The 10,412-nt window shown below is 51.3% G+C and overlaps 1 long non-coding RNA gene across 1 annotated transcript in view; it reads left to right on the top strand.

Moving 5' to 3' along the window:
* The window catches only part of LOC144807995 (uncharacterized), a 229,597-nt gene extending 219,398 nt beyond the window's left edge, over positions 1 to 10,199 (top strand). The window contains exon 3 of the long non-coding RNA XR_013606556.1: positions 10,112 to 10,199. This is a non-coding gene — a long non-coding RNA (uncharacterized LOC144807995). The remainder of the gene's footprint in view (positions 1 to 10,111) is intronic.
* Positions 10,200 to 10,412: the final 213 nt, after the last annotated feature.

Consider the following 10,412-nt stretch of genomic DNA (forward strand, 5'->3'; position numbering starts at 1 on the left):
AAGTCGGGAAAAGCCCGCGGGATTCGGGTGCAGTGCGGAAAGCGCACGCATGCACCAATGTTAACCAATGGTGCGTAAAAGTTGTAGAGTTAAAGTTTAAGGACACTTCCGCTGAACCTAGAGGAACAAAACTTAAGACACAGACCCTAGAGATGTGTACCAGTGTGGGAACACCGGCGGAGCAAAGTTACCTCACCCACAGGAAGCGGGTGCACAGGGTCGAAGTTGAGTCGGGTTTCGTCACGCAGGCTCTTGGTGCTTGAAGCTGAAAGGGCTGCAGGCGGGGTGAAAGAGAAGTGTCCGGTGGAGTCCAAGGGTGGACTCGAGTCGAAAAGTACCTGAAAGCAGAGGGGACAGAGTCTGGGTCACTCAGCAGTGACCAGGGTGGAACCAGGACGGAACCAGGCAATGTCGGGCGCAATCAGGTGGTCGTCGAGGAGCTTCTCTCCGCTGTCACGTGGGCTCTGGGGCATCTGCGACGTCCAGGAGCGGGTCACGATCTGTCCCACGAGGGCTCTCACCGTCGGCGCAGTCGGCTTCAAGTTTGGAGCAAACAACACTTGGCAAGAGCAATCCACGCGGAACCGGGAGATTGCTTCTCACTCGAACCAGGAGGGTCAGAGTGGGGGCTCCTTTTCAGGGGAGCTGGTGCATATCTGGAGCAACCAGAGTTGCAGGTCGAATTTCAAAGTTCGTCGGTACAGGGGCCACTAGCCGGCTGGCAAGTGACCGGGCCAACGTGTTGAGCCAAATGGAGCAGAAGGGCCTCACGCAGCACTCGTCGAGTGTGGAGGGCTGAACTTCGGTGCAAGAGTGGCTCAGGGTTGGGGCTTCTCAAACCCCGGTGTACAGCTTCGAGGGTCACTCGTGGGCTGCACGGTCAGCGTCTTGTGGTCAATTCAAGATGGCATGCCCCACGCTTCTGGTCGCCTCCACGGGTCTCAGCTCTGCAGGGACTGTGGATCGGGCTGTTGGAAGGCAGGCAAGCTTGATCTCGTCGATCTCTGTCGCTTGAGTTCCGGCAGGAACTGCGACAAAGCAGACGTCGATGGCTGGATGGTGCCTGTTTGCACAGGGTGGTCACTCCTTGACCACAAGGGAGATTCTTCAGTCTTCTACGTTGAGTAGGATGTCGAAGGGTCCAGAGTTTCGTTTCTTATGTTTCATCAGGAAATCTGAAGTGCATTGGCACTGCTCCCAGTCTTATACTAATTTTGGGGGCTGGATTACCTGCTAGGTCCCCTCCTATGGGTGGGACCCAGGAAGTGGGTGGATACACCCCCTTCCTTTGATCCAGGCCGCCCTGGCATGAGGGCTGGAGTGCCCCAGAACCGGTTTGGCCTGATTATACAAGGGGCAGCCTTGTGCGCCCCAGGCAGTGTCTGGTTTCTTTCAGACCTCCCTGCTACAATCCACTATCTCCTGTCTGGAGGGTGGTAACACCCCCCTGCGACAGGAAACCCTTTGTCCAGGCCCCATTTGCCTGAGTTTCGGTCAGCTTCAGGGGGTCAGACTCTTTTCTGTGGCAGAGGCATCCATTTTGTGGATCTAAGGTCCTTTTAGAAATTAACCGCATTTAAGTAAAGTAACATGTCTTACCCCTCTAGAGGGGTGGAATGCTATCCCCATTGCCAGAACTGGCGAGGGGATAGTATTCCAAATCGTATTACACCTTACACGACATGTTTTGATAAAGCCAAACCAGAGTTGCTATATAACCGCAAGGATTATAATGCACTTAAGAGTATATGGTATGGCATTATCCTGAAACAGCTTAGGGAGTTGTTCCCGACAGGTGCAGACAGGCTCAGCTCATGCTAGAGCTCCATCTCACATTAAACCACGCACTCTGCCTCCAGGATTGATGAGGCCTTCCATAGGAGTGGCTCACAGGTTTATATGTGTCCAGATATAGGTTTAGATATAGGTATACTATATCTAAGTAAGGGGTGATTACACCACCTTACCCCAGCTGAGTGATCAGCCAGTTGTGTCAATTTAAGAACCAGCCAGGGGTGGCAAAATATATGCTGCAGCCCCTGGTAGGCCTTGGTGGCCCCTATGCCCTGGGCACCTATAGTGCATTATACAGGGGCTGACAAGGAGTCCATTTCCAATTGTGGTATGTACCTAGGGTACATGGAATCCATTTTACAGAGAGAGCAGATGGCCTGGGGCCCTGATTAGCAGGGAACCAGGTCAACTAAGTCAAAAAACCAGCTAAACACAGGCAAAAAATCTGGGGTAACCATAGTCAGGTAGCCACCTTCCTACAAGGACTTTGTAATTGTTTGCATCCTCATGTCTAACAGTGAGGAGCTTATCTCTCCCTTTCTCTGAAAAGGAGTACCATAAGATTGCTGCCCACTGTTCCTCAGGAACCTGCTGTACCATGCAGGCTCTCTCAAGAGCAGTTATCCACTTGTGGATGTCATCCCCTTCCTTGTAGGGGGGCACAATCTTTGTCAGGTTTCTACTATCATAGGACCTGGGTTTCTCTTTAGGAATATTGCTGCCACCAGTGGCATCTAAGCCACACAATTTTTGCTCTCTTGCCAAGGCAAGTCTAGCTTGAGCCAAGGCTACCTCCTCCCTCTCTGTTTGGAGTTTGACAGCCCTCATTCTGGACCTATGCTCTATCTTCTGAGAGGCAGTCATACCTCTCTGAGATTCTCTTGAGGCACTAGAAATATGAGAGTCCCCTGAGGGAGATCTCACTCTTCTGTTGCCTGGGAGAATGATATGGTGGGATCTGGGGAGGTGCTGGCCCTCTCCATTTCCCAGTAGGTCTAAGTTGGCCTGGTTAAGCCTGGCAACTAGGACCTGGCTACCCCTCTGATCCTGATCTTCTGGGTCCTCTACATCTGAGTCCTCCTCCTCCTCTTCTTCCTCCTCTTCTCCTTCCTCTGGAGGGGTATCAGTTACAGGGGGGTTCACTCCATCTCCTGACTCTAAGGGAACTTCATTCGCCTTCTCTAAGTCATCCTGTTCTAGAATGGCTATCAGGATAGGACATGTGGGACTTCTGCCCCTTTTTAACCCTCTTGATATGCACAAGGCAATCAAGTCCTTTCGGGTTAATTTGTCATAGCTGGAAGTTGCCTTGGTAAGGTCAACTGTCACAGGAGCAGACCCTGAGGCTTTTCCTGTGTCAGACATGACTACTAGTGAGGTGTAAGTGGTGCACTTACCTAAACTAAGTGTTTTCCTACTGTACCTTGCTAGTGAGTTGTAGTCAGGGTGTGCTAATCCCTTTAATCTACAACTACTAAGTTCAGTAGAACTTAAATATGCTAAGCTTTTGATTTATATGTACCTTGAGGTACTTGATGTGATCTTTCAATTTGATAAAAGATTGCAATGGTAAAACAACAGCAAGCTCAAATCCCACCGCTGCCACCAATGTGAGAAGTTGGCCTGATAGGTGATGTTTCCAATTCTGGAACCACCGGTTATCAGACCAAACAATCCCTTATGGTGTCTGGTTGTAAGTCAACCTTGTTAGACAAGCTATCCTAGGGGTAGCATGGACTAAGCAGCCTAAAGGCTTAACTTAAGAGGTCGTGTTAAGCGAGCTGTTTTACCACATACAATCCTGTAATATCAAATGAAAGGACACCACACAAGTATATATTATAAAAATATATGTATTTATTACTAAAAACAATCCCCAGTATTCTTTATGAATAAAGGGGCACAAGCGTTAAATCAAAAGCACAGTTTAAACATACAAAGTTGCACAATTATGGATGAGGGCGGGGGGCCACTCTAACCATATACTAAACAAGTGGTATAAGAGATACCAATCGAACAGTGGTTAGGCCTAGGGCCTAGGGAATCGCTGGGAGCAGTCGAGACAAGCAATGCTGAAGTCGGGAGAGGCCCACGGGATTCGGGAGCAGTGCGGAAAGCGCACGCGTGCACCAATGTTAACCAATGGTGCGTAAAAGTTGTAAAGTTAAAGTTTAAGGACACTTCCGCTGAACCTAGAGGAACAAAACTTAAGACACAGACCCTAGAGATGTGTACCAGTGTGGGAACACCGGCGGAGCAAAGTTACCTCACCCACAGGAAGCGGGTGCACAGGGTCGAAGTTGAGTCGGGTTTCGTCACGCAGGCTCTTGGTGCTTGGAGCTGAAAGGGCTGCAGGCGGGGTGAAAGAGAAGTGTCCGGTGGAGTCCAAGGGTGGACTCGAGTCAAAAAGTACCTGAAAGCAGAGGGGACAGAGTCTGGGTCACTCAGCAGTGACCAGGGTGGAACCAGGACGGAACCAGGCAATGTCGGGCGCAATCAGGTGGTCGTCGAGGAGCTTCTCTCCGCTGTCACATGGGCTCTGGGGCATCTGCGACGTCCAGGAGCAGGTCACGATCTGTCCCACAAGGGCTCTCACCGTCGGCGCAGTCGGCTTCAAGTTTGGAGCAAACAACACTTGGCAAGAGCAATCCATGCGGAACCGGGAGATTGCTTCTCACTCGAACCAGGAGGGTCAGAGTGGGGGCTCCTTTTCAGGGGAGCTGGTGCAGATCTGGAGCAACCAGATTTGCAGGTCGAATTTCAAAGTTCGTCGGTACAGGGGCCACTAGCCGGCTGGCAAGTGACCGGGCCAACGCGTTGAGCCAAATGGAGCAGAAGGGCCCCACGCAGCACTCGTCGAGTGTAGAGGGCTGAACTTCGGCTCAGGAGCAGCTCAGGGTGGTGCAAGAGTGGCTCAGGGTTGGGGCTTCTCAAACCCCGGTGTACAGCTTCGAGGGTCACTCACGGGCTGCACGGTCAGCGTCTCGTGGTCAATTAAAGATGGCGTGCCCCACGCTTCCGGTCGCCTCCACGGGTCTCTGCTCTGCAGGGACTGTGGATCGGGCTGTTGGAAGGCAGGCAAGCTTGATCTCGTCGATCTCTGTCGCTCGGGTTCCGGCAGGAACTGCGACAAAGCAGATGTCGATGGCTGGATGGTGCCTGTTTGCACAGGGTGGTCACTCCTTGACCACAAGGGAGATTCTTCAGTCTTCTACGTTGAGTAGGATGTCGAAGGGTCCAGAGTTTCGTTTCTTATGTTTCATCAGGAAATCTAAAGTGCATTGGCACTGCTCCCAGTCTTATACTAATTTGGGGGGCTGGATTACCTGCTAGGTCCCCTCCTATGGGTGGGACCCAGGAAGTGGGTGGATACACCCCCTTCCTTTGATCCAGGCCGCCCTGGCACGAGGGCTGGAGTGCCCCAGAACTGGTTTGACCGGATTATGCAAGGGGCAGCCTTGTGCGCCCCAAGCAGTGTCTGGTTTCTTTCAAACCTCCCTGCTACAATCCACTATCTCCTGTCTGGAGGGTGGTAACACCCCCCTGCGACAGGAAACCCTTTGTCCAGGCCCCATTTGGCTGAGTTTCGGTCAGCTGCAGGGGGTCAGACTCTTGTCTGTGGCAGAGGCATCCATTTTGTGGATCTAAGGTCCTTTTAGAAATTAACCGCATTTAAGTAAAGTAACATGTCTTACCCCTCTAGAGGGGTGGAATGCTATCCCCGTCGCCAGAACACCTTACACAACATGTTTTGATAAAGCCAAACCAGAGTTGCTATATAACCGCGAGGATTATAAGGCACTTAAGAGTATATGGTATGGCATTATCCTGAAACAGCTTAGGGAGTTGTTCCCGACAGCTGCAGACAGGCTCAGCTCATGCTAGAGCTCCATCTCACATTAAACCACGCACTCTGCCTCCAGGATTGATGAGGCCTTCCATAGGAGTGGCTCACAGGTTTATATGTGTCCAGATATAGGTTTAGATATAGGTATACTATATCTAAGTAAGGGGTGATTACACCACCTTACCCCAGCTGAGTGATCAGCCAGTTGTGTAAATTTAAGAACCAGCCAGGGGTGGCAAAAGATATGCTGCAGCCCCTGGTAGGCCTTGGTGGCTCCTATGCCCTGGGCACCTATAGTGCATTATACAGGGGCTGACAAGGAGTCCATTTTCAATTGTGGTATGTACCTAGGGTACATGGAATCCATTTTACAGAGAGAGCAGATGGCCTGGGGCCCTGATTAGCAGGGAACCAGGTCAACTAAGTCAAAAAACCAGCTAAACACAGGCAACAAATCTGGGGTAACCATAGTCAGGTAGCCACCTTCCTACAGTGTCTAGTGGGGAAGTACCACTTCTAGACATGGCTGTACGTGTGCTGTTATGTTATGTTATGTTGTTATGTTAAGTAGCTTTTATATAGCGTACGGCTACATCCAGCAATTTGGCCGCAACAGGGTCGTCCGCCGTGTCAAGGTGGAAGTTGAAATCACCGGCCACAACACAATGCTGTGTGGTCAGCGCCAGCTCAGAGACGGCTGTCTGCAGATCCTCCAAAAAGGAACCCACCGGGCCTGGTGGTCTATAAACCAACAACCCCTTCAAGGCCTGACCTGGGGACAGTCTGAGCGTGAAGGCGAGCGACTCGGCATTCCCAATGGAGTTCAGGGGAAGCACCGAGCAGGAGACGCTCTTTTTCACCACAACGGAATAGCAAATCATCTCAGCCAGAGTATTGCCGGACCGGGGTCCCCCGCCGCCCCGACGCCTCCGGGACGCTGACGGGCGCAGACGGGCAGGACTCCGGCACGACTCAGGCTAAGCGAGGGCGTCCACCTACGCGTCACGCTGCGCGTGAGGGAGCGACTTTAAGTAGGCGCTCCAATCAAGCCTGAGCGTGCGAGTCCGCTCCAAGATGGCGGCCGCCGCTGGCTGAAGTAGCCCAAACAAATATGGCGCCCAAAATGACCCCCAGGACCCGGACCCACCAAAGTGGTGGTGCTTGGCAGGCAGAAAATGCCGTTTTTAAGGTGCAGGTAAGGGGAGAAGGGGGCGCTGGCAGCAAGCAGGCAGGCTAAAATCAGGGAAGAATGAAACAGAAAAATGAACCCAAATGCAAAACAGGAAGTTTTAAAAAGTACTCGGCGCTAGTAGCAGCGCGAGCGCGGCGAAGTGGTAGATGGTCTAACCAGCACCACGCTAGAGCCCGCCTTCAGTAGGCGCTCCAATCAAGCCTGAGCGTGCGAGTCCGCTCCAAGATGGCGGCCGCCGCTGGCTGAAGTAGCCCAAACAAAGATGGCGCCCAAAATTACCCCCAGGACCCGGACCCACCAAAGTGGTGGTGCTTGGCAGGCAGAAAATGCCGTTTTTAAGGTGCAGGTAAGGGGAGAAGGGGGCGCTGGCAGCAAGCAGGCAGGCTAAAATCAGGGAAGAATGAAACAGAAAAACGAACCCAAATGCAAAACAGGAAGTTTTAAAAAGTACTCGGCGCTAGTAGCAGCGCTAGTAGCAGCGCCAGCGCGGCGAAGTGGTAGATGGCTGTGAGGGTGCTGGTGTGTGATTGGCTGGAGTTGGCTGGGATACCAGGATCCAGGATGTCTGGATGGGTCTGCCCAGTGGTGAGTGCTCAGATCAGCATGCTGATGTGAGGGGAGGGCTGCACCTGGTTCCTGATGGGGCTGGGCTTTCCCCACACAATGCTGGCCCCGCCCCCTGTGGTGCGTCTAACGACCCTAGCCCTGCCAGTGAATAGAGTGAGGTGATGAGCACATCAAGGGTGCTCCAAAACCAGCTGTGACTGTTTTCTCCCCCACCCTGCACCTACAGACAAAGGAATGTGGTGCATATAAATGGGGCTGTGTCGCCACACAAACTGTTCTCTGCCAGGATCCTGCCTGAGGGGGCTGCTGCTGTTGCTGGGGCCAGGAAGACCGCCACTTGGATTATCTCCCTGCCTGGAGACCCAGTGAGCTGGCTCTGGGCCCAGCCTTGCCCCCTGCCTGCTTTAAGGAACTTTGCTGTGCCCCTAGCGCTTGGGAGCGCTGTGCCTGCACCCCTAGCGCTGAGAGCGCTGCGAATCGTCTTTGAGCGCTGGGAGCGCTTTACTTTCCCTTTTCGTGGCTGCCCACGCCACTTTTTGCCGATTTGACAGTCCCCTGGCAGGTGCCCACCCTGCCAAGGACCTTGTGCTTTACCCTGTCACGAGCGCTTTGGGAGCGCTTTATTGAGCTTAAGGCCGGTGCCCACCCGGCATTGCCCTGTGAAGTTTTCCCCGTCGCCGCCCGGCCGTACAGGAAGTCAGGCAGGCCGTGACCTCATTCCCCAGGCCGCGCTCTGATTGGCTGCCAGCCCGGGACAGGAAGGAGGGAGCCGGAAGCTACCGGGAGCCGACCCTGGGATCCGGTGCACTCACCCAGGAGAGAGAGAAGCCTTCTGTCCAGCAGCGGGGCAACCGTGGTGTGGGGAGAGCCCCGCAGCTGCCGAGGAAGAGAAGGAGCCTGGAGACCCTGGGAGCGCCCACCAGAAACCGGGTAAGTGGGGCTCGGTGTTCCCGTCTAGGGAGGAGGGCGTCGGGGCACATTGCCGGCGCCCGCCCTCCCCTCCAGTACCAGGGCTTTGTTGTCAAAGAGCCTGAGAGGCCCCGGGGGGGCCTCCCTGCAGATTTGAGCCCCGGGCGGGCTCCTACGTTACTGGGGCATTTCTTCAGGGCCGCGAGAGGCTCTGGGTGGCATCATTTCCTTTCGAGTCCCCCGAAGAGGGACTCCAACGCCCAGAGCCATTTGTTCTCTTGAGTCCCGGAGGGACTCCAACGGCCGTATTTTGTGTATGAGCCTGAAAGGCTCAAGGGGGCATTTTGATTTACTGAGAGCCCACGAGGGGCTCAGGCGCCACAACTATCTTTGAGAGCCCAGAGATTCTCAGGGGCCATTTGTTTATTCAGAGCCCAGCGAGGCTCCAAAAAGGGGACAGTCATTTCTACAGAGCCTGTGACACTCAGTAACACCAGCAAGTAGCAAACACAGTAAAACATTTTGGCCTGTATCTTTCCGCCGTCTTTGTAAGCCTGTGACACTGTGAGTTTCAGGAATTCCACAAGCAGCACTATAGGTGGACTCACTACTAGTACATACATAGTCAGATAGTACTAAAAAATGCCTTTTTACTTTTTTCTCTTGTTTTGCAAAAGAAATTACTGGTACGTGAACTTGTGGTAGCCGCCATAATGGCAGCTCACTCAGCTTTAACCCAAGAAATACAGACACAGGCCATGATGATGCAGACTCGCAGTACTTTAAGCAGTACATGCAGGTGGGAATAGGAATGTCTTACTTTTCTATAGGGGTGGCACTGCCACTGGCCATACTTCATCCACTCAGCGTCTGCGCTACTACATCATACACCTCTGCTATCGACGAGGAGGATAAAGAAGATAACATCCAGGCTTACAAAGTACGTCTATGATTCTTCTTAATGTCTCAAATGTACCAAAATTTCTTTTTGTTAACAACCAACTTACACCCTTTTCATTATATTTTGGAAACCGCTGTATTCTTTCTTATGTTGAATTGCATTCAACAAAACCATTTTTTACAGTCATAAATAAATATTAAGACTCGCTCGTCCTTCATTTCACTCTTCTTTAGCTTTTCGTTCTTCACATCCCTAAACTACATCTGATCTGATATGACTTGGCTTTAAAATAAAAATTGGCCAGCTGAGTTCAAGTGAAATAGAGGGGACCATTGGTTACCAGAGAAGTACAGCCACTAATGCTATTACAAGTCAAGGTTGACTGTCTTCTCCGTGATAGCCCAAAAAGTAGTTATACATTAGTAAATGTTCTTGACAGTACAGTGTACTTATACTAGTGTACTGTGTACTACTGTACAGTACATCATACACTCCTTTACGAGCCTACTCAAAAAAAATTCAATAAGTAAGGAGTATAATAACTTACCACCATCCGCCGCCGCTGAGCCTTCCCCCCCAGCTCCTCCTGTTGGCACCGCCGCATCCAGAGTGGACCCCTCCGCACTGCTGGCCCCAGCACGGATGGTCATCTGTGCCGCATCAGATGTTGTGACGTCTAGGAAAAACATGTCATATTTTCAGATGCCATACACAACCCCCTATTTTGTCTCGTAATGGAAGGAAATGTTACATAACACATTTTGTATTACTGGGATTGAAAAAATGTTACGGTTTTGGGGAGGGTGTTAACCTTTTAGATGCTTATTCCATTAAATGCTACACTTCTTCTTTTGACAACTGATTAATGCTTGCTTAACGTGCACCATTTTTCTCATTACAGAAAGAAGATTCCATTGCCCTTCAGCCAGACGATTCACCAACTACTACTGAGTCACCACCAGCAGTACTTAAGTACTTTAAAGAAGGTGGGGGCTCACACACAGTTATTCTACTAATTTCCTGTGTCTGTTAGTGTTAACTATTTTTAAGTTTGAGTCATACTAATTTCATTCATGGGAATGTTGTTTAAAGTAAACTTTAACGTCATCTTCATCCATAAGAATACTACGCTATTAAAAATAAAGAAATAATGTTTTCATTTCTCAATTGAAAATAAAAATTAAAAACTAACAAACACTGTG

The sequence above is a fragment of the Lissotriton helveticus genome, chromosome 1_2, assembly GCF_964261635.1.
Source record: "Lissotriton helveticus chromosome 1_2, aLisHel1.1, whole genome shotgun sequence".
Lineage (NCBI taxonomy): Eukaryota > Metazoa > Chordata > Amphibia > Caudata > Salamandridae > Lissotriton > Lissotriton helveticus.